The 25,688-nt window shown below is 37.4% G+C and overlaps 1 protein-coding gene across 1 annotated transcript in view; it reads left to right on the top strand.

Moving 5' to 3' along the window:
* Positions 1 to 17,487: 17,487 nt before the first annotated feature.
* Positions 17,488 to 25,688, top strand: part of LOC136032097 (vang-like protein 2) — a 148,093-nt gene continuing 139,892 nt past the window's right edge. Inside the window, exon 1 of the mRNA XM_065712243.1 lies at positions 17,488 to 17,611. The gene's annotated coding sequence lies outside the window, so the exon portion shown is untranslated. The remainder of the gene's footprint in view (positions 17,612 to 25,688) is intronic.

Genomic DNA, 25,688 nt, shown 5'->3' with positions numbered 1-25,688 from the left:
CCTACGGAATAACTGGTGATTGGTTTCAGATGCCACTCGGAATCTTCTCAAAATAGTTTGTTCATAAGGTCGTGGTCAGAGCTATCGGTTGTAGAAACAATCGCAGCAGCCTCTGCGGCTTTACCTATCAGCAAGGCCTGGAGTCTAACTGCCCATGTAGCACGACTTCAGTTATTTTGGGTGGCAGCTCACTCGAAGGTTGTGAGGTATGCATCGATATCCATACCGTCCGTAAGCTTGACAATCTGGATCGTAGTATTCTGAGCTGTAAATGGCGCATTTTGAATAGCGGACTGATTCGTCTGTGCAGCTTGAACCAGAGGGGTAAACTGCGAAATCAACGATTCCAGATGCTGTTGTATTTGCCTTCGGCTAGTCTTCCTTTCTCGCTCTAGTTCTGTCTGAATTTTTTCCATGCTCACCTTCATGGAAGCACGAAACATGGCCATGAGGCATTTTTCGTCCATTTCCTCGGCCTTGTATTTAGCTAAGCGCTGTTCCATCCGTATCTGTGACTTCGTTCGCACGTTACCCTTATCCTGTTCCTTCATAATACAGCTGCGAACTTGGCTGTCGGTGATATACAGGCGTTTCCTAAAGTGCTAGGAAGCACAGTAGTGTGCTATATAAGAACGCAGAGATGTGTTATGAAGCACCCACAATATGCTATGAAATCACGCACAAATGTGCTATGAAGCACTCGGAATGTACTATAAAAGCACGCACAAATATGTTATGAAGCACTCACAATGTGCCATTAAAGCACGTACAAATGTGCTATGAAGCACCCACAATGTTCAATGAAAGCACGCACAAATGTGATATGAAGCACGGTTGCACAGCTGGTACCCTTACACCACTAGGGGGGGGGGGGGGGCTCACCTTGTCTACCAAGAACACGCGGTAAATGTAGACCTAGGTACCGACGGAAACCAATAATCGTCTTAAAATCAGCGCACTGCTAATACAGCAACTATCCCCCTTTACGAAAACAGTTTAATGCGGGAGATAATTTTCATAATTGGTAATAACGGTAAAAGTTTTTTTTGGATCGTTTAACTAGCTATCAAAACTGAAGCACAAATAGATCGTGAGTTGAATATTTTCAGCTTATAGATAGTGGAAAATTTAACACAAAAGTGGAGAAAAGTCCAAGTTATCGTAAATTCTTCGTTACTAACGTTTAACACTATCCGCAATTTAGAGACATATGGATGGAGATAACGATAACAAAAAGCCAAAAAATGTCTTTTTAACAGCACTAAATGATACAAAAGATGTTGGGTGCTTTATTTTGATTTACGCTACAATTGAATTAGCAAAAAAAAGTTTCACTTTATTGAGGTGAGTATCCCCCTTCTGACACCACTTATATCGTAATCCGTATACAGAACACGAGTTACGGAGCACAATTCACCACTCCCGCACATCTGACTTTTTAGTCTCTGGACACGAAGTGTGATCTATATAATAAATTGGTAAATGATTTTAGATAAAATCACCATATGGCCTAAGTCACTTTTTGCTTCCATTTTTTTTATCACTAACTATTTGATAAGACTCTCTTGTGACGAAATTTTTTTTGACCTATTCATTTTATTTAATTGATTAGGAAAATAAAAAGAAAAGGGTCAATTTGACAGATGGATAGTTGTTTATTTTTTTTTTTTTGCTATTCTATTTTTTTTGAAATATCTGAAGATATAAGGGATTTAAGCTCGAGGGGGAGATTGTCCTGGTTGTGAAATAGGTACATTTTACATAGACGTTATACAATCGAAAAGTTTTAAGAAACCAGTTTCTATTGTAATCTACCAAAGCAATAAATCTCTCTGCAATTTTGGTTTGAGTGTGCTTTATTTTTAGGATTAAATGCATAATAATGAAATATATAATTGATTAAATAAATTGATCCTGTAACCAAGATTCCTAGTAGTATGGCAATAGACACTCCCGTGCTTATATCATTAGCATAACCATATTAGCACAAAATTTGCATAACCAGTTACTATCCCTGTAAAAATTTGAATTAATCACCCAGACATGATTAACAAATATTCGACCTTCACTGAATAAGAGGAATGACCAGTTATTATAATTCTTAATATTCGGTAGTCCCATGACAATTATACAAATAAATTTTTTATTTCTACTAAAGGAAACTGGTCTTATAATACGAGCTTGTGTAAAATAAACGGGACATATTTTGTAATACGAGCCGAATGTTAGTGAATCAAAAAAAGAGAAATCTGCTACCCCTCAGTCTCTTATGACGTGCGCATGGGTGAAGTAAACTTCCGAAACTTTGTCTCCAATGAATCAAAGGCTATGACATTTTTTCTAAAGCAAACTGATGATCATCAATGTCCCACCAGCAAGGACCTCCAATTTTGGGTTTAGAGTTTTCTGGACGTCAGAATATGATTTTTTGGGATTTTTTTTCTATGTGGCTGCCCCCTTGGTACTCTGTGGCTGGTCATTGGCGGTACGTAGTTTATTGTATTGTATCTGATTAATGACGCTTCTTGACTACTAAGGTCTCTGCGTCGGCCCTGCAATGCATTCCTGCAGCATGATTCGATCTCTGGGTCCCGTATTACCAAGCTAAGGCCAAACCCACTGCACCACCACAGGACACGTAGTTTATTGTATGTTTTAAATCTGTATTATTTGTACATTGGAAGGATAAACACTTACAACACACATTAAAAAGTGAAGATGAAATATTTCAAGGAAGTGTATGGACATGATAAAGTTTTCATAGCGCTGAATACTGACAAAAAATATTTGGACTATCAAATAGGCACTAGTAATAACCCTATTGGAAATGTATGCGTGCGTTTTCATGACTGCGAAAGATTAGATTCCTTTGAACTACTGAAAAAATTCACCATTAGTGATGGTGGATAGGCGACGAGTAGCAATTCCAGAGCTTATAGCACTTAAACAGAATGCAAACATAAAACTATTAATTGATGACGAAGGTCAACTTCTTGCTTATGGTTCCGGTAACACATCACCTGGTTATAAATCCTATAAACACCATTCTGGTATTCACATTCAAATAAAAGCGAGGGAAAAAAGAAAGGCCTACTGCTGCACCAATGTAATAATCCATATTTTGTCTATGTGCCAAAACTGCGAACTATGTAAAAATAATCAGATAATATACGCTGAAATTACAAGTAAAATAAAAAGGATATTAGCAGACAATATAACAACGGGGTATAAAGATGAATTAATGAAACAACAACCAAAATTAACTGAACGCATGTGAACTTACTACCTACATACTACTTACTTTGTTATTACTACCATCGATCGCATACCAACAAATATAGTCAATAGACCCAATAATGCAAATGATGAAATTTTTGAGTTGATTGAGAGAGAGAGAGAGAGAAGGAGAGAGAGAGAGAGAAAAAGAGAGAAAACACCTTCCAACACACAAAGTCGAACACACAAAGACAGACGCGCAAGCATCCGCTGAGACACACAGTCACAGAGAGAGAGAGAGAGAGAGAGAGAGAGAGAGAGAGAGAGAGAGAGAGAGAGAGAGAGAGAGAGAGAGAGAGAGAGAGAGAGAGAGAGAGAGAGAGAGGAGAGAGAGAAAGAGAGAGAGAGAGAAAGAGGGAGGGAGGGAGAGAAAGAGAGAAACACAAAGAAGATTAAGCACACACGCACTCAGACACACAAAGAAGATTAAGCAAACACGCACTCAGACACACAGTCACAGAATTTAAAAGAGACAAATTCACAGATTCAGACACACAAACACACCAAGACAGACACGGGAATAAGTAAACATCTACTAAGATACACAGAGACAGAGAGGAAGAGAGACAGAGAGAAAAAAAATAATTACAAATATACACATTTCGACACACAAACACATAAAGAGAAACAAGCAAACACGTCCTCAGACACAAAGGCACAGAGAGTTAGAGAAACAAACACACAGATTCAGAAATGCAAAGACAGACACCGGGAGAAGCAAACACCCTCCCAGGCACATATGCATAAAGAGAGACATACAAACAGCTATTCAGACAAACAGAAACACACAGACAGAAACAAAAACACCTACAAACAAAGATCCCCTAAGACACATAAGCACAGAGAGAGACATGCAAACAGTAATTTGGACACACAGGCATAGAGAGGGAGAGAGAGAGAGAGAGAGAGAGAGAGAGAGAAACAATAACACCTTCAAAAACACTCAGCCAAACAGAAAAAGACAGACACGGTAACAAGCAAACATCCGCTCAGACACAAATGCACAGAGAGATAGAGAGAAAAAAAACACTTACAAACACGCAGAGTCAGACACACAAAGACAGACACAGAGACAAGCAAACACCCGCTCAGATAGACGGGCAGAGGGAGAGAGACAAATAGAAGGGCGAGAGAGGGAGCACGAACAACAAACAAGGGTACAAGCAAATATCCGCTCATCCACAAAGACAGAGAGAGAGAGAGAGAGAGAGAGAGAGAGAGAGAGAGAGAGAGGGGGGGAGAAAACAACCAACGAACACACATACTCAGATACGCAAAAACACAAAGACAGACAGAGAAACGGGCAAAACACATACAAAGACACACATTCTGACACACCAACGTACAAAGACAGACAAAGAGATATGAAAACACCCAATTAGACACACAGGCACAGTAGTGAGAGAGACAAGGAAACAGCCACTCAGACAAACGGGCTTCAAGAGAGAGACAAAACAACTTTAAAACACACAGAGTCAGACACACAAACACACAAGAACATACTTGGGGCCAAGCAAACATCAACTCAGAAACACAGGCCAAGAGAGATTGAGTGTGTGAGAGAGAGAGAGAGGAAAACATACAAACCCACAGAGCCAGACACACAAACAAACAAAGACCGAAACAGAGACAGACAAACAGCCGCTCAGACATACAGGTACAGAGAAACAGAGACAAAAACTCACACAAACACATAGTCGGACATACAAACGTGGAAAGACATTCACATAAACAAGCAAACATCCGCTTAGACACACAGACACCTACACATGGAAGGTGTCTACACCTAAACATGGTAGCTTAGGTGTAGATTTTGCCACGCTTGGTGGAGTCCCCAAGCCTAACATAGCCTAACCTAATACAACGCAAGAAAAAGGCTGAATCCTTAAAAAGGGTAAGAGTTTGCATGAAATACCCATTTCAACCACATTGTTTTTCCAGCTGTTAACATAGGTCTGCTGCAGGTACCTCGTGGGGGGGGGTGCGACATGTTGGTTGCGGGTATGTGTCGGTCTAGGTTTCTACGAGGCGTCTTAATTTCTATGGCCTTGGTCTAGATTTTTACATATTGACCTCTTGATCTCTTGATATTGAGCTCTGGATTTGTAGAGATTGGCCTCGATTTCTTCAGTTTGGTCTTAATTCTTATGAATTCCTTGGGATTTGTAAGGTCTGGTCATGAACTGTAAATGTTGGTTAGGATTTTTAGATCTTACCGCTTATTTCTTTGGATTGAATTTGATTTTTTAGAGGTTGACCATGATTTCTGGAGCTTGGTATTGGTTTTTACGGTTTGGTCTGGATTTTTATACACTGGTCATTTCTAAGGATTACTCTGGATTTCAACATGTTGATCTTTTGATTTCTACAGTTTGGTCTTGATGTCTATGGTTTGATCTGGAATTCTTGGACTGACCCATGATTTTTATGAACTCATATGGATTTTTATGCATTCCTTATCATTTCTTAGAATTGGTCCCGATTTCTATGCATTGGTTATGATTTCTAAGGGATGGTTCTTAATTTCTAAATGTTGATCTCTTGATTTCTGTGAGTTGGTCTTGATTTCTATGGTTTGGTCTGGATTTCTGTTCATTGTTCTCTAGATTTCTCTGGTTTGGTCTGGATTTCTAATATTGATCGCTTGATTTTTGTGAGTTTGCTTGGATTTTTATGAGTTTGTCATAATTTCTGTAGAGTTGCTCTATATTTCTACATATTAACCACTTGATTTCCTCAGTTTGGTCTTAATTTTAAAGATTGACCTTGATTTCTTTGGTTTACTTTTGATTTTAATTAACTCATATGGATTTCTAAGATTTGGTAGTGATTTGTATGTGTTGGTCTTGATTTATAAGGCTTGTTCTGAATTTCTACACTTTCATCTCTTGAATTTTGCGAGTTCGTCTGAATTTCTTTGCATTGGTTATGATTTCTATGGGGTTGCTCTAGATTTCTTCACATTGATCTCTTGATTTCTAGCGTTTCGTCTTGTTGTTTACGGTGGGGTCTGGATTTCTGTGTGCTGGTCATGATCTTTAAGGATCGTTCTGGATTTCTACACGTTGATAATTTGATTTCTAAGACTTGTCCTTCATGTCTGCGGTTTAGTTTGGATTTCTGGGGTTGACCCTGATGTTTACGGATTCGTGTCAATTTCTATACATTGCTTATGATTTGCAAGAACTTGTCCTTATTTGTATGCGTTAGTTATGATTTCTTGGGGGTCATTCTGGATTTCTACATATTGACTTCTTGATTTCTGGAGGTGGTCTTGATTCTTATGGCTTTGTCTGGATATCTATGCATTTGTCTCTTGATTTCTATGGTTTGGTCTCTATTTCTAATATTAATCGCTTGATTTTTGTGAATTTGTCTGGATTTCTGTGAGTAGGTCATAATTTCTATGAAGTTGCTCTAGGTTTCTATATGGTGACCACTTGATGTCTTCGGTTTGGTCTTGATTTTTAGAGGTGAATCTGGACTTCTTCGGTTGAGTCTTGAATTTTGTGGATTCATCTAGATTTATAGGATCTGGTTATGATATGCATGTATTGGTCTTGATTTTAAAGTATTGTTCTGGTTCCCCACATGTTCATCTCATAAATTTTGCGAGTTCGTCTGGATTTCTATGCAATGGTTATGATTTCTAGAGGGTTCAGTCCAGGTTTCTGCATATTTATCTCTTGATATCTAGCGTTTACTCTTGGTAATTTATGGTTTGGTCTGGATTTATATGCACTGGTCATAATTTCCAAGGATTGTTCTAGATTTCTACATGTTGATCACTTGACTTTTACTGTGTGGTTTTGGTATATATGGTTTAGTCTGGATTTCTTAGATTGACCCAGTTCTTATGAATTCGTTTAGATTTCTGTGCATTATTATGATTTGATCTTTTGAGGTTGGCCTGAATTTCTTCGGCTTGGTCTTGATTTTTATGGATTTATTTAGACTTCTAGGTTCCGGTCATGATTTGTACGTATTGATCTTCATTTTTAGATTTTGTCCTAGATTCTTTCGGATTGGTCTTTTATTTTAGAGGCTGACCTTGATTTCTGGACTTTGGTTTCGTTTTTTACGGTATGGTCTGTGTTTCTATGCGCTGGTTATGGTTTCTACAGTTTGATTTTGATTTCTATGTTTTGGTATGGGTTTCTAAGGATTGGTCTGAATTCCTACATATTGATTTCTTGATTACTACACATTAATAATTATAATAATTAATAATAATTAATAATAATTTATTTGTTACCCGCTTGTTTTGACAAATTAAGCGGAGTAAAAACATTAAGGAAAGAAAAACAAAATAACACAAACAATACAATTAATACAGTCTAATCAATGGGTGGTAAGGGCCCAAGCGTTGACAGGCCTCAACACCTAATCTAGCATAGAGTTTTTTATAAACAAAAATAATATCAGTGGCACAAAACTTTCTGATAATCTTCTGATTTCTATAAGAACGCGGCAGATACAATAAATATTTACAATAACGAAAATACAGAACTCTTATACCCTGCAAATCTTGATTATTAAACAACGGGCGCAAACCGGAAAGAAACAATATAGAATGATCGCAATATGTAGAATAAAGTCTGGATAAAGCCTTTCGTGAAAATCTGCCTCGGTTCGGGACAATTTTCGCGTACCCTTTTTTAAGTTTACTTTTAATATCATTGAGCCCACAAGATCGAAAAGTCGATAAAGATGAACAAATACTAATACCAAGCCACCGAATTGAAGAAACGAGCTTAACTGAAAAATAACCACAACTAAGATCACTAATTTGATGCTTAGCATTAAAAACTAAATATTCACATTTTTCAGCATTAAGTTTGAGGCCGATTTCCTCAAAAGACTTAGAAACAAGCTGGGTCGACTTAATTAGGCTAGATTTAGTGCGACTGATCAAAAGTAAATCATCTGCATATGCAATATACGAAAGATTAGTTAGGCCTAAAAAACATGATGGATTAATACGTGGCAAAACAGAATAAAGACAAGCATTAAAAAGATAAGGGGATAAGACTCCTCATTGCCTAAGACCAGAACGGATGGGGATATTACCAACGTAGGTGTCACCTGACTTGAGTCGAACATATGAATTAGCATACCAAAAACAAAGAGCTGATACAGTAGACACACTTACCACCAATTTGGTAAAGAATACCAAAGTTGGCTATGGCATATTGAATCAAAAGCTTTTGAAACATCAAGTGCACAAAAATGAACCTCAAATACATTTTTATGTGCTTCAAGTAATAGCGAAACTATAGCACCTTGAGCATGTTGGCATCCTATATACGACTTGAAGCCAAACTGATTAGACATATAATCTACATTAGACAGGAGATCAGGGAGCAAAACATATTCAAATACTTTACTTAAAGTACAAGCAACCGTAATAGGCCTATACGAAGCGCAACTAGTCGGGTCCTTACCACGTTTCAAAATTGACGTAATGTTACCAACTAAAAAAGAATAAGGGACTAAAGAAGAGCATAAACACATCTGAAAAAGTAACTGCAAGTGATAAACTAATTCCTCCGAATCGGTGTTGAGGTGAAAAGCACTGATGCCGTCTATATCATAAGATTTCGATTTAAGTCTCTCTACACTTCTTTTGACACAGTCAACACTAACGGGAGGTACATGACTTTGAATGATTTTCTTAGGCAACAGATTAGAACAGAGCTTGGCAAAACGGAAATGAACCGCATATATCACTGTATCGAAAATGTTACTATAATGATTGATCCATGATACATTAGGGATTCGGTCGGCCGTAGGCGATCTATAAAACTTCGCAACATTAATCAATTCTTTCCACTGGCTAGGAGACTTAGGAAATTCGGCACCATCGTACCTAATTTTTCGAAGATAGCGTTTAAAATCAAGCTTTGTTCTTTGTTTAATATCGAAAACATTACCCCTTAAAGGGCGGCCGCAAGCTATCCAAATTTTTAGCCACAATTTAGCCCTGTTTTTTATTGTTTTGAGCTCTGGGTCATTCTTCCAAATTGAACTTCTTGTTTGTGCTCTAAAGCGACATAGGGGAACAGCTACCTCTTCAGACCTCTTTAAGCACGATACAATGTGGCTATAATAAATATTAAGCTGAATTCTGGCTTGTGGGGACCCAACGCTTGTACACAATAGATTAAAAGGGACTTTAATCGTTGATAGAAGGCTAACAAGCGTAGAAAAATAAAGAGGCCAGTCAGCTTTGTTCCATTCTCTTTTAGAAATCCATTTTCTAGAATTGGGACGAAGGTTCTTCTCAGCAGTAGCATTAAGGGTAACAGTGAGGGATAGGGGGAGATGGTCGTAATCACGCTCATCCTGATCAACATGGACTTCGCCACAGATGAGACCAGAAGAAACGATACAATGGTCAATGTCCGAAAGTGAGCCACTATTACGGATATAGGAATGGGAGGCATCTTTCTCCAAAATTTTGTAACTATTCGATAGGGAATCTAAAAGATGCTCAGTCCGCACTGATGAAGAATTAATATTACAGTTCATATCACCAATTAATAACCAATCCAGTCCATGACTCTCAATGCCATTCAAAAGACTTTTTATTAATGCGCAAGATTTCGTAAATTTAGTTAAACTTCGGAGGGATTTCTGGTCGCAGGGGAGATAAACATTAATGAGGACAAGGTTGGCAAGACGAATAGCAATATAACAATCACTCTCGTGATAACATAAAGGGGGTGGTGAAAACAGCGTCTTTTTTATTAAACATGCTATTATTAGACATTAGTCTTGGTGCCTATGGTTTGATCCGAATTTCTACGGGTGACCCTGAATATTATGACATTTTCTGGATTTCTATGCATTGATTATGATTTATATGCATTGGTCTTGATTTTAGAGGTTGCCCTCGATTTCTACAGTTTTGTCATAATTTATATGAGTTAGCCTGGATTTCTACGCCTCTGTCTTGATGTCTATGGTTTGGTCTGGTTTTCTAAATGTTATGGTAATAAGGAAAAGTCTTGATCAAATAAAATCTTAAATTCCAATTTTAAATCCTTTTTAACAATAAACCAGATTTTTTCCACAAAACTACTCGAAAATAAGCAGAATGGGGGATGTCAAGATATGTCGGAATCTAACAATGAAATAGCAGGTTTCCGCTGTTCAAATAAAAACAACGGTAATTTTTTGGTTTCTAAATTGATTTTCGCGAGATAAAAGTTGAAAAACCCTTAGGTGTGATAATGTGCCCTGAGTGGGCGTCATCGGGGATGGTATATTGTGTCAATTGGTAGTAGTCATCAGAAGAAACAGTAATGGGGATATTTTCATTAAGTTCAACCGATCGATTGTAGTGTTAACGAACATTTTTGTAGAAAATGCTCGAAAGACCATATGTGTGATAGGTCCTGCTATAGGATGCCGTGAGTGCAAAAGGGAGTGCAAAATGTCACAGGCTTAGGATTGGCATGGAACATTGTAATCTAGCAATGAAATGGGAAGTTCCAACTGTTCAAATAAAAGCGATAGTCATTTTTTAGTTTATAAATTTATTTTGGACAGAAAAATATTGAAAAACCTTTAGGTGTTATAATGTGCTCCCGAAAGGGTGTAATTGGGGTAGCAAATTGTGCCAAGCTGCCACCAATTTCTTGGATTCATCAGAAGAAATGCTAATGGGTATTTTTAGTAAGTTAAAACGATCCAGTCTAGTTTAAACGAATATTTTTTCTGCAAAATGCCCTACAAAATGAAATATATGTGATAATGCCTGCCTGAGGGTGTCGTGTTTTAGCCATTGAGTATCACAAGGAATAAGACAACAGAGTCTCTCAAGTCCTCTAAAAATGTTTTAAAAGAAACAAGAATTATCTATTTAACAAAATTAGTACTTTTTAATCAACGCCGAGTAAAGACGTTGATGTTTGAACATTGAAGAAAATATGCAATCAACGTTTCAAACTGTGGTTTTGTTCGATTAAGATTACCTCTAGTGTGTGTGCTAAATTCAGAGTAGTGAAGAGGAAAAGGAAAGACTTTTGATCATGTATGAAGGTGTATCATATTCTTGTCATAATGGTATTCTTGCTTATATTTCATCTCTGATAATACATTCACGTTGCAATAGAGTAAAAATCACTAATAGTAATAAACATGTTAAGAGCAAGCCTTAACATTATCTGATAACACTCTCTAATGTATTATTAACATGCAAGTGCATGTCCAGTGTAAACAATTTCTAGTAATCGATTTTCATGCCTGCGTCTTAATTATTGCGGTCATAGAAAACATTCAATCAATAGCTTAATCATTCCAGTATAGGCGAACGGGGGATTCTACTAGCCTGCAATAGATTACCATGTAGAATGTCTTAGCCGAATCAAAATATTAGGAATATATTGCTGGTCCAGCTGTCTAGGGCTCCATTCCATTGACAGAGAATCCCTTTCAAATCCTAATTTAGACAAAATCTTTCGGATATAAAGGTTTCCTGAGAAAAAAAGAAAGACACATTGAAAGAAAACGAAATACCTTACACTGTAATATATCACTGATATGTGTACTGTCTTTGTGTAGCATCCCATGTTTGCACCCTCGACAACTACAAGTGGGGATTCCCCACGAGATCTGAAAAAACAAGTCACGTTAGAATAGTCATCCTTAGAATAAGTTAACATTCCCCTATTACATGTCAAAAAAGGAATTTTCAACGTCTTGAAAAATATTTTGTCGGTGAGATTGTTTACTAGTCCACCCCAGCGATGGAATTGTGATTCAAGGGTACCTCGGAATTGGTTGTTAGGGAACCCTACTTCAATTTTTCCATAGGGCTCTGGTGAAATTCGATGCTACTCCCCCAATGAAATTCGATTCTAGAGCCCCCTCAGTGGAATTGGATGCTAGGGGCCTGGTTTTTAGGTTTGGTTCCCCATTGCAATCGGTTGCTGGGGTCTCTGGTGGTTAGGTTAGGGGCTTAATGAAACTGAATGCTAGGACCCATTGGAATTGGATACTAGGTTTTAGTGGAATTGGACGCTAGGGTCCCTGTTGAAACTGAATGCTAGGGTTTACCATGGGTAGGTTAAGAGACACGGTGAAATTGGATACTAGGGGCCCTTGGTAGTTAGGTTAGGGTGCATGTTGGGATTGGATGCTAGGGTTTCTAATAGAATTGGTTGTTAGGACCCAATGGAACTGGCTGCTAGGAGAGCTGGTGATATTGCTCGCAAGGATCCAGCGTCTTTAAGGTCTCCCACTAGCGGGTCCTGGAGGTTTTTAGGTAATCAAAGAAGCAATTTTATAACAAGCAGAGCTTATTACATAACAACCAGAGTAAACATTCAGACGTAACATAACATAACAGAGGTAAACATCCAGAGTATCATGACGTAATATGGACCTGCGTCTTGCACTGAAAGAATCGCTGTTAAACCTTCTTCGTCATCTTAAATCATTAAAGGATAAAAATAGTCGTAGCATTGTGCGTCACAAATTAGATTGGGCTGTTACTGCTCCTGTGTGTCTCAGCCGATGTTTGCTTGTCCCCGTGAATGTCTTTCTGTGTTTGTTCGTCTAAATTTGTGTTTGTAGGTATTTTCTCTCTCTCTCTGTGCCGGTGTGTCTTAGCAGCTGTTTTCTTATCTCTATCTCTCTGTGCCTATGTGTCTAAGCAGGTGTTCGCTTGTTCCCATGGCTGCCTTTATCTGTCTGAATCTGTGTGTTTGTATGTGTTTTTGTCTCTCTCACTCTCTGTACCTGTTTGTCTGAGCAGGTGTTAGTTTGTCTCTTTGTCTGTCTTTGTATGTTTGTGTGTCTGACTCTTGCATAAGTTTTTGCATCCCTCCCTCTCTGTGTGTTTGTGTTTCTGAGTGGCTGTTTGCTTGTCTCTGTGCCTGTCTTCGTGTCTTTGTGTCTGACTCTGTGTCTTTGTATGTTTTTTTTCTCTCTCCCTCACTATCTGTGCCTTTGTTTGTGAGCGGCTTTTTATTTTTCTATTTCTCTAAGTTGGTTTCTAACGTTCCTAAGTGGGTGTTTGCTTGTCCCTGTGTCTGTCTTTGTGTGTTTGAATCGTTTGAATTTATTTTTGTCTCTCTCTATATACATGTGCCTTTATATGTCTCTATATGTGCTTTTGCGTCTCAACGGCAGTTGACTTGTCTATCTCTCTCTCTGTGCCCAAGTTTCTAAAAGGGTGTTTGCTTGTCTTTGTGTCTGTCTTTGTGTGTTTAACTCTGTGTTTGCTTATATTTCTCTCTCCCTCTCCCTCTCTCTCTCTTTTTTTCTGTTTTTTATGTGTCTGAATGGGTGGTTACTTGTGTGTGTTGATTTTGGAAAAAACATTCAGCTCATCTGTCTAGACTTTGGTAAAAGTCCTATTAACCTATCTCAGATTCTACTATACCGTTTATGGGACCGCTAGTAGTATCTATGTCTCTGAGAATTCCTTTTTCAACATCTTTGACTTTTTAATAGATATTCTAAACGTTCGACATGCTAGCGTACCATAACAATAATGGAAATATAAAAAAGTAATGCATAAAATACTTTTATTAAATTAGTGACATTTAGAATATCATCATAAAAATAAAGATGAATGGTTTGAATCCCTTTCATAAAATATATACACGAGTTTTAACATGACCTAAGCTACAATCGCATCACACATATCATTATTGTTATTATTGGGTTCATTGAATATATCTGTTGATGTATGATCAATGGTAGGAATAATTTCCATTTTGTACTCTGTTGTTTCATCAATTAATCTTTATACCCAGTTTTTATAATGTATGCCAATGCCATTTTATTCCGCTTTCGTTTTAACTGTCTTTTACCACATCATTTTTACATAGTTTGCTGTTTTTGCGCACAGCCAAGATATGCATTAAGACATTAGTGCAGCAGTAGTAGCAGTAGTAGCAGTTTGTTTTTCTCTTTGATTTCCTTTGAATGCTAACACCAGAAAAATGGCGATAAGATCTGTCAATAGGTAACTTGTTACCAGAATCATTAGCAAGGAGTTGACCCTCATCGTCAACTATCAGTTTTAGGCTTGCATTATCTTTGGGCACTAACTTCCCTAGAAATGCTATTCTCGTACATCCACCATCATAAGAATTGAGTTTTTGCGATCTCTCACTGTCATGACAACGCACGCATAAATTTCGAATATGACAATTATTACTTGTCTCATAGATAAAAATTTGTCGTTGTCAGCATGCAACGCAACGATATTTTACTAAGCGCACATTCTTTCTTGGATTATTACATCTTCACTTTTTAAAATATGACGCAAGTGTTTATCATTCCAATGTAAAAAATACTGATTAAAAACATACAGTAAACTTGGTAGTGTCAATGACCAGTCATGGACTACCATGGGGGCAGCCACATAAGAAAACTTTGAAAGAAATATTTTCACCAGTCCAACAAATTCTGAGTAGAAAAAATTTTAAGTCGAAAAACATCTAACCCACCCAAAATTCCAAATCCAAAAAATTCCTAGTCCAAAAAATCTAGGTCCAAAAATACTACGTCCAGAAAATTCTAAGTCCAAAAAGTAATTGGGGGGCCCCTTGGAGGTGGGACATGGATGATCACATGTTGCCTTTTAAAAAATGCCATTGCAACTGATTCATTGGGGACAAAGATTCACCGGTTTACTCTACCAAAGCGCGTGTCATATGAAAACAGGAATATCAGCTTTTTCACTTTTTGATTCAGTAACACTCGATTCGTATTATAAAATTCGTCGAGTTTATTTTCCCTGTCACCCAACCACCACTGCTATTTCGGCGTCTCACCCCCTCCCCTTGAAATTTTCTGCTAGCGCCCTTGTATGGAATTACTATTAAAGATATAAGAACACTAAAAATGTCATTGTGGAAAGACCTAGAAAACAAACGAAGAAAAGACAAAAACAGTAGAGCGTAAAAATTAAAATTAAAAAAAATTATCAGACTTTTATAATGAAAAGAGAAATCACCAATGCAACAGCACAAACACATAAAAAAAGAAGAAAAAAAGGAAGACATAAGGCTAATGTATTACAGAAGACAAAAAATTGGTGGGAAAGACGGGGAAAAAAATAAGGATGAAGAAAATTGCCGAAACTGACCACCTGTTACGAAATATATGTTAAATTTAGATAATCATGTATTGAAACAGGTGATTTTCCGTGGACTCAGATTTTAAGGCAAATGACAAGTGAATAGGGGGTAGCCTATTTACTTGTCATTTGGCTTTTGTCTTTTTCCATAAGAAAGGGTGGGTAAATTTCGGCAGAGGGGCCACTTAAACATTCATGTAAAGAGTACGGATCAAATCTTTTCAGAAGGGGGGGGGGTAAACTATGGAAACTTTTTTGCGAAAAACATTGCAAGACCATTAGTTGAATTTTGACGTAAAATTATTCTCTTTTTTCGTTTACTTTAGGCTGACTTATGTAGTAAGGAGCGACCCGGCTCAATAGTAACCGAAACTCAAAAAAATTTAATTTTGATACCAATACTTACATAAAAAAATTGTATTTTAATGCTGATTTTAAATATATAACTTTCATCAAGATTAGTCTTACCTATCAAAAGTTACGAGCCTGAGAAAATTTGCCTCATTTTAGAAATTAAGGGAAAACACCCCTTAAAAGTCATACAATCTTAATGAAACTCACACCATCAGATTCAGCGTATCAGAGAACCTTATTATAGAAGTTTCAAGCTCCTATCTACAAAAATGTGGAATTTCGCATTTTTTGCCAGAAGACAAATCACGGATGCCTGTTTATTTTTATTTATTTATTTTTTTTCAGGGCTGATCGTATCGACCCAGTGGTCCTAGAATGTCGCAAAAGGGCTCATTCTAACTGAAATCAAAAGTTCTAGTGCCCTTTTTAAGTGACCAAAAAAATTGGAGGGCACCTAGGCCCCCTCCCACACTCATTTCTTCCCCAAAGTCACCGGTTCAAAATTCCGAGATAGCCATTTTATTCATCATAGTCGAAAAACCTAATAACTATGTCCATGGGGACGACTTACTCCCCTGCAGTCCCCGTGGGAGGGGTTGCAAGTTACAAACTTTGACCTGTGTTTACATATAGTAATGGTTACTGGGAAGTGTACGGACGTTTTCAGGGGAATTTTTTGGTTTGGGAGGGAGATTTGAGGTGGAGGGTGGTTACGTGGGAGAATATTTCCATGGAAAAACTTCTCATGGGAAAAGAGACTTCCAATGAAGAGGGCGCAGAATTTTTTAGCATTATTTAAAAAAATAATGAAAAAATAAATATGAAAAGTTTTTTTCTACTGAAAGTGAGGAGAAGCATTAAAACTTAAAGCGAGCAGAAATTATTTTGTATATGGGGGGTTTACCTCCTCGTAATACCTCGCTCTTTATGCTAAAGTATTTTTAGTAATTTCGACTATTTATTTTACGGCCTTTGTGATTCAAGGGTCATTCTTAAGGAATTGGGACAGAATTTAAGCTTTAGTGTAAAGAGCGAGGTATCGACGAGGGGTGAACTCCCTCATATACGCAATAGAAACATACGAATATAGAAGTTTGTTACGTAAGTTAATTCGTAAATTACGTCTATTTTTTACTAATTAAAATGTTCGTAAAAAAATTAAAAGTTCTAGTTGCCTTTTTAAGTATTCAAAACATTGGAGGGCAACTAGGCTTCCTCCCTCTCTCCTTTTTTCTCAAAATCTTCCGATTAAAATTATGAGAAAGCCATTTAGCCAGAAGATATTAATATGCAAATTTCGTTTTAATTATTTATGTGCGGAGAGCCAAGATCAAAACATGCATTAATTATAAACGTCCAGAAATTAAATAAGAAAACAAGTTTTTTTAAACTGAAAGTAAGGTACGACATTAAAACTTAAAACGAACAGAAATTACTCCGTATATGAAAGGGGCTTTTCCTCCTCAACGCCCCACTCTTTACGCTAAAGTTTTTTACTGTTTTATGACGTAGAGTTAAGAGAAAGAGTCAAACTTTTGCGTAAAGAGCGGGGCACTAAAATACGGAGTAATTTCTGTTCGTTTTGAGTTTTAATGTCGCTCCTTACTTTCATTAAAAAAAAAAAAAATTGTTTTTTTTTTATTTAATATCGTCAAAGGACAGCTCCAACAGACATGCACGGCATGGGAATGCACGAGTTTGAATATGCGCGGTGCTTACTATTCCCTTTGGGCGTCTCAAGTCTTAACACAACTTCTGGAGAAACAAGGAAGCAGTCAGGTTTTTGGTTTGAACGCTCAGAGTGTTAATTGTTGGATGTATATGATTATACTGTAAACGGGATTTAAACAATGGAATCAGGATTATATCTATTATTACTAGGTAGGCTACTTGATCTTGGATTCACTAGAGCACATAAATTTTACGGAAGTTAAGGTTAAAATATCCTGCTTGAAGCAAGGTTATGAGGGGTATCAGTCACCCTTATTGCGTTGTTCGAAACAGTTCCCTACGCTAAAAACAATCCAGCACCGTTTGATTTTTACTCTAACCGCATTATAGGCTATAGAAAAGATTGTTGTGGTATGTCAGAAGGGGTCAGTTAGACCTTATATTGCTCTTTTTAAGGCTGAAAATCTCATGGTGGGCAGACAACAATGAGCCACACTCTTTTTTTTCCGACTGATTGTTGTGCTTCCATGATTTTTTCCTACTCTGCTCCCACTACCTTGTATTCACCGATTTCCAGGGGGCGCCATGTTCCTGGTTCATACCTTCAGTCCCTGGAGAAAAAGATGTAAAGTAGAAAATAATTGTGCTTTTAGGCTACTATTGATTATTTGGAAATAAATCAATAATGGAAATATCGGTAGACTACTTTCGTATTATCTAGATTTCAGAACACGATCGAGAAGTACTACTACTACTACTACTAATAACTCACTGCAGCACCAAGCCGCCTGAGGCCAACACAGCTACGCACGCTCCTCCTCCAACCTAATCTATTTAAAGCCTCCCTCTTTACACCCTCCCAGGAAGTTCCCATTTCCTTTAAATCCTTATTTATGACATCCTCCCAACCCAGACAAGGACGACCTGCTTTCCGTGTAGCCCCAGACGGTTGGCCAAAAAGGACAATCTTCGGTAATCTGTCATCCTTCATCCGTAGAACGTGGCCTAGCCATCTCAACCTTTCTTTCATTATAGCCCCAGAAAGCGGGATTGAACCACACTTTTCGTACAACCTACTGTTTGAAATACGGTCAGTCAGCCGGGTACCCAGAACAATCCGTAGGCAATTTCTCTGGAAAACATCTAGTAAATTTTCATCTGCTTTTCGGAGTGTCCATGCTTCAGAGCCATATTTGACCACTGTCATCACTGTAGCTTCCAATATTCTAATCTTGGTTTGTAGGCTTATCTTTCTATTCTTCCAAACTTTTTTTAACTGTGAAAAAACACCCTGAGCTTTAGCTATTCTACTTTTAACATCTTCACTGCTCCCACCATCTTTACTAATAATACTACCAAGGTAACTGAGGCTCCCAACCTGATCAATCTTTTCGTTACCTAAGGTCACCTGTTCATCTTCACTTATTCCTAACCTTAGTGACTTGGTCTTCTTAACATTAATTTTCAAGCCTATTTTAGCACCCTGAGCTCGTAAAACCTCTAAAAATTCATTCATTTTGCTCACACTTTCATCTAATATGCTTAAATCATCAGCATAATCTAAGTCCAGGAGCGTTCTTCCTCCCCATTTGATTCCATGGTCTCCAATAGCCTTTCCTGTGCTCCTTAAGACGAAGTCCATCAAAATGATCCATATAAAGGGGGATAGAACACAACCCTGCTTAACTCCTGATTTAATACAAAACCAGTTGCTAACCTCATTTCCTACCTTAACCGCAGCAGTATTATTCTCGTACATAGCGCAAATCACTTTAATGTATTTTTCTGGTATACCATATAACGATAAGACCTTTGTTAACGCTGTTCTATCAACAGAATCGAAAGCTTGCTCATAATCGATAAAACTAAGGACCAAAGGTGTTTGACAACGAAGGGACTTCTCAATTATTAACCTAAGAGTGAAAACATGGTCGACACATCCTCTACCTTTTCTAAAACCGCATTGTTCTTCCCTTAAAACTTTGTCTACCGCATGTCTCAGTCTAAAAAGTATCATATTACTCAGTAATTTGCTACCTACAGAGACCAGACTAATGCCTCGATAATTCCGACATTCACTCTTGTCACCTTTCTTATACAGTGGTTTAATTAAGGTTTTCCTAAAATCATTGGGTACTTCCCCTTTTTCAAAAATCATGTTCATAATCTTCAGTAGCTTATTCCTAACCTCAGAGCCACCATATTTAAGGAACTCATTAATCATACTATCAGCACCTGGGGCCTTATTATTTTTTAATCCTTCTAGTACTGTCGCTAATTCTTCCTCACTAAACAAATCTTCCTTCACATCCAAGGTATCACAAACTTTTTCATTTTCATCTATATCTTTTCCTGCAACTGTATCTCGGTTTAGCACATTTTCAAAATGTTCCACCCATCTTTCTTTAACTTTTTCCTTATCACTAATTGTGACCCCATTTCTATCTTTAACTGGGACTAGTCCGGATCGGCTACTCCCTTTCAATTTATTAACATGCCAGTATAATATTTTACTATTATGCCGTCTAGCCGCATCTTCCAGATCCTCAGCAATTTTATCCATCGCCTCCATTTCACATCTCCTTAGTTCATATTTTAATGCTTTCTCCACTTTCTTTGCATTCCTTTTGTTTTCATACGACCTATCGCTCAGATAATTCTTATACAAACCCCTTCTACTCTCTATTAAACCTAAAGCTTTTTCACTAATATTCCTAGTTGCTGTCTTAGCACTCTTCCCTAGGACACCATCAGCAACTTCACAAATTGTTTTTCTGAAATTATTCCATCCATCTTCCACATTGTCAAATTTTAAACCCTCAAGTTTAGTACTCAACTGTTCCTGGAATTTTTTTCTCAAATTTTCATCCTGAAGTCTACCAACATCATAACTTTCCGGGAGGGAGTTACTCTTCCGAAATTTCAGCTTTAAATTAACCTTAGACACTACTAGATGGTGATCTTTACTTTTAACATCAATAACGGCACTCCTATACACCCTAGTATCTTGTATTGATCCTGCTAGTCTTCTGTTTACAATAACATAATCAATAAGGTTTGCTGTCTTACCATCACGTGAATACCATGTCAACTTATGGGCCATTTTGTGACCAAACACCGTATTGGTTATAACTAGGTTGTTATACCTACAAAATTGCAAAAGCCTATAGCCATTACTGTTTTCTTTTCCTACACCAAAATTACCTAGGCTAGGATACCATCTATCCCTATTTCTACCAACCTGGGCATTAAAATCTCCTAGCAAAAACACCATATTTCTACCTGGTACCCTGTCTATTTGCTCCTGTAACTGTAAGTAAAATTCATCTGAGTCACTAGTATCTCCATCAGTTGGTTCAATGGGGGCATATACTACTATAACTGATACCCTAAACTTTTTAGTCATAAAATGAGCAATTAGTATTCTATTATTAATACCTTCCCAGCCTAAACAAGACTTAGCAGCTTCCTTATTCATCATGAGCCCTACTCCCTGTCTAAGAACCCCATCCTTCCTTCCTGAGTAAACAAATTCTATGTCACCTAATTTCATGCTTCCTACCCCTGGGATATGAGTTTCTGAAACTCCTAATAAATCCAGTTCAAACCGTCTGAATTCGTCAGTCAAAATGTCGATGCGATAGTCATCTTTTAACGTCGTAACATTCCAAGTTCCAATTTTCATGTCCTTTAAATCTTTGAAATTATTTTGGCCTCAAGAAAAGCAGTGATCCCGGATACCAGTGCAGGATGGGGACCAACATATCTTCTCAAGTCTACACCGAAGCGCTTAAGCCGGCTTAGAACCGGACAGCAAGAAGTCCCTGGGACCTCCAGTAAGTTGGAGGCTTTGTGCAATCCTGGGCCCATCTTGGTCACAACATGGTTTTCAGCACTTGGCGATGCTCTTCTATCAACAAGAGTCGAAATCCTGCACAGACAGTCCCAAGCCTATTACCTCCGACTCATTATATATTCATGCCTACAAATATTATGCTACTACGGGGAGGCAGCCCATAGTAGATAAATTAGCTAGGAAGAGGTTTTTCAGCCCGAAAACGCCCATCAAAACAAACCAAGCCCAGAAAATTATCCAATAATCAGAATCCCGTACGAGTGATGTGTTGTTTACTATGAGTTAGGTTAATCCTAATGAAATATCAAAATATGATGAAAATATACTACTTTAGTAATAAAACTGTGGGAATTAGGCCTACAACAAATAATTGTGGAAAGCAGGCCACCGAGATCACATTAGGCCGGGCTTTGTCAAATACTTAACCACCTCTATATCCTATTAAACATTTAATAAAGATGTAGGCTACCTGCATCATAGGCTGGTTTATTTCACGAAAGAATAAACTAATTTTATCCGAACGCGATAGAAATACCAGTTTAATCAGATCAAACAGAGGAAACCTCTCAAGTGTGTTCTGGATAATACGCAATTAACGAAATATTTTGTGGGATGGATTTTTCACGAGGTGCAAAGTTTCTGGGGGAATCTTCTGGTACAGATTTTACATGAAGGGGGATTTCCTAGCATGGTTTGAAAAATAGTAAGAAATTATATGAACAATACATCACTTTCTAACTGAAAGTGGGGAGCAATATTAAAAGTAAAAACAAACAGAAATTATTCCATATATTAGGGGGCTGCTCCTCTCTTACCCCTCGTTCTTTGTACTCATGTTTGACTTTATATCCCCTTTCTTTAAGAGCGACTCCTAACACAAAGGACGTTGAATTTGAATGAGAACTGTTTTTAAAGAACTTAAAGACGTTAGTATAAAGGAAGAAAGGTGAGGAAGGGGTCACCCCTTCATACTGAACAACTTCTGCTTGGATTTAGTTTTAATTAGGCTCCCTACTTTCAGTTAAAAAACTTTTTTTTATTTAATTGCCGTTATAAGACGTTGAGATCAATAGTTGCTGGGAAAATTTTGGTTTGCATAATTACCAGGGAGGATCCAACATAAGCGGCTGAAATATTACGTTACCGAATGTTCTTCCGAGTGGTTAAGATGAGATGTGTATCTGAAATTTTACTTGAAATGCCTTCATTCAGTAAATAAATTGTAGCTGTAAAATAAAATGAAGTCTGTCATAATCGAATGCAATGAGAGGGCTGAAAAGGCCTCCCATACAAATCAAGCCCATGTAACACAACCCTCTTACATTTCAGTCCTCATGCAATTTAATCCCCGTTTAACTCCATCCCCATGCAACTCAACCTTTTTGTATCTCAACCTCCATGTAGTTCAATCGAACATGCAGCTCAACACATTTTGTTCAAGTCCGTTTTGTTGGAAGTAATAAAAAATGACTCGAATGAAATTCTCTTTATTCATTTGTTAATTCCTATTTAAGGGTTCCTTTTATAATTTCATGCAGCCTCAATGCAATACAAACCCCTCAACCATACACACTTCGAAAAAAAGTAATGTAGCCTATCCTTCTGTTTTATATATTTATAATTGGCAGAACTTTTCATGCCGAACATACTAGAATTTCATCGTTGCACCAAAGTGCCTATCCAAGATTCTCTTTCCGAAGGGAGGGATAACCTCTTTTGGTGGGGAGGGTTTACAAAAAAATGCATTAAAAATTTTAGGGATGGGTTTCAAACCCCGCAATGAACTCCCTCCCCCCGCTCCCTGGATGCGACCTTGGTTGCACCAATAGCTGCAACCTAGTATTGAGTAAACCATGGCCCATAGTAACCAAAAAATACGTTAAAAAACTGTCTAGTTAGAAATGTTTTCCATGCTGATTCAGGAAATGTAACTATTATTTAGGCTCATCTTAGTAATAAATATTTATTGTGGTTAATAAATTATGGGAATTCAGAAAACGAACTTAGAATCCCTCGAAAACGGCGCTGGATTAAAATGAAAGTACACATTTGGAATCATGGTCGAAATCCCGTTGGTAGGAGCTTTCACCCTCCCATTTTAAAAACCTTTAAAAATCATATTTTGCCTGTATGTCACTGATGTGTCCCATTTTCTTCACCGCTGTTGCCTCGCTCAAACGTTTCAGACGACTGTTTTAAGTGCTCGTTTGAAAGCCAATGCTCACCTTACGCTCATAACTACAAGATTTTTGTGAGTCTTTCTTGATCACGCCATCGTGCAATACACTACGGCACCGAAAATGGGACTTCTTGTAATTGTTTCTAGAGTGGAAAGGCTAGGAAGTATACATAACAATAAAATATACTTATTTGAAAACCCCTAATTAGAGGTTTGCAGTCTCCCCTCTTGGATACAAATTTTCTCGTCAAGTTCTCTATAAACTTGAATTGGGCGTTTTAACGCCACCGCGGTTTTCCGCCACCCAGGAAATCTTGCATCATTAAGAGGATTAGTTGGGTCAGAATAGACAGGATAGGTTAGTCTCTGTTTATATCTGTCTATATCTGTGTCTATGTCTGTTCTTATGTCTATGTCTATTCTGACCGACCTGAATTAAAAAGTGACGGAAAACATGGTGGCCTAAAACCGCGGTGGCGTTAAGACACTGCTACCATAACCTTAAATGAATGTCGGGTTTCAGATCGAATAAACGCATGGCTTTCATAAACATCCAAGTTTTGACCATAGATGTTGCTATTTGTACAGTACTAATCTTTGAATAAACAAGTATAGGCATTGTACATGTAAGGTAAACAAACGTACTTTCTCTTACTCTTCCCTTCAAGTTCTTTACAATCTAAAATATGTGTCCGATTTTATACAGAATTCATAGACATTTCATAGGTATTTTAATTTTAACTATGGGTTTTGGCCTCTGTGTGTTATCAAACTTATAATGCGTTAGTATGTGCACATGCAAGAAGGTGGAATCTGCCGTATTGAATGCGTTGAATTGCTTTAGAGGTGTTATTTATGTCTATAGAGATAATTTCTTTCAAAATACTTGCAGATAATTATATAGAAACAAACTTTAGCCAACTTTGCAGACTCGCATTTACTTTTTTGGTGTTTTCTCATCGACAGCTGGTTCATAATACCAAACAAAGTCAGTTAAAAGGAAAAAAAAGTGTATTTTTGAAGTATAGCTCAAATTAATAGTCGAAATTAAAAATTAACTGTTGTGCGTGTAGACGCACAACAGTCCTTTTCCCCCCGGAAACCTCAGGTGATATCTTGATCAAAATTAAAAGATTCTGGATTGTAATAAAAACGGATGAAAATTTCAAATTATATGCTTCCTGTGGCAATGTAACGCGTGCAGAACCGACATCAAGGGCTCCCGTTATGCATATCCAAACTGGGTTTCGTTGGCTTGAGCCCAGTCCTCAACCTTGCACATATAGACATGTTGTGCGACTCGTGATCGTTTATCAGTTATTCAGATAATGATCAAAGGTTATTGGGCCTAAATGCTAATGATTTAAAATCATTAAAATTAAGAAATAATTTCCTCGAATTAAAAACAGTTAGAATTTTTATCGTAAATGATGTCTGTTATTCGTCAAAGATATATGTATATCGATGTGTCTCTCGCTCCACCATTTGAGGCTGACTTCTTTAGCATAGCTTCTCTTCAATCCGTGCAGGATACGCTTTGTTCAACGCATGGTACACTATGCTATTCATGGCATATCTTCACCACGGGCAACACGTGCCCATGTGGTGTTCACGAGTTTTGAAAGTTGGCTATCTCTCGTTGTATTCCACATTTTTCATAACTGGATTCCAGTTTCCACCCTAGTTTTATTTATTGTAATTTAAGTCCAAGATCAAAACGGAATAAGTACCTGAGAAATAAGACACAGACAAAAATACCAGAATAAACTATAAAGCAAACAATCTCTATATCTTCGGTCAATATTTATCTTGTAGAAAACAATTCTGAACGTTCTTTCTCGCATTAGTTTGACTCCCGTAGATTTTTTTTTTTTTTTTTTTTTTTTTTTTTTTTTTTTTTTTTTTTTTTTTTTTATGCGTTTTAGTTCGACGAGAATCTTTTCTTTCTCTTAAATCTGTAAGAGATGACCGCAGGGGTTTTCGAAATTTTTGAATCTCCTCTAATTCACCTCGTAGGGATTTAAGCAAAAGAAAATGGATTTTCATTTCCTTAACACTAAAAGAAATATCCGCTAATTCATAACAAATCATATGAGAAACTCCGCTCAGAATAAGTTTCTCAGAGAGCATGAAGATATTAGTGAAAAAAAAATTAGTGCTTGTCTTTCAATTTACTCTAATATTTCTGTTGTTGAGCAGGTAACGATATCCTGATTCACTGCCTTCGACTGACTGGGAGTGCTATGCATGGT

The sequence above is a fragment of the Artemia franciscana genome, chromosome 1 (genome assembly GCF_032884065.1).
Source record: "Artemia franciscana chromosome 1, ASM3288406v1, whole genome shotgun sequence".
NCBI classification, from domain to species: domain Eukaryota; kingdom Metazoa; phylum Arthropoda; class Branchiopoda; order Anostraca; family Artemiidae; genus Artemia; species Artemia franciscana.
Note: the sequence above shows the minus strand (reverse complement) of the source record. Positions and strands in the feature narration are given on the sequence as shown.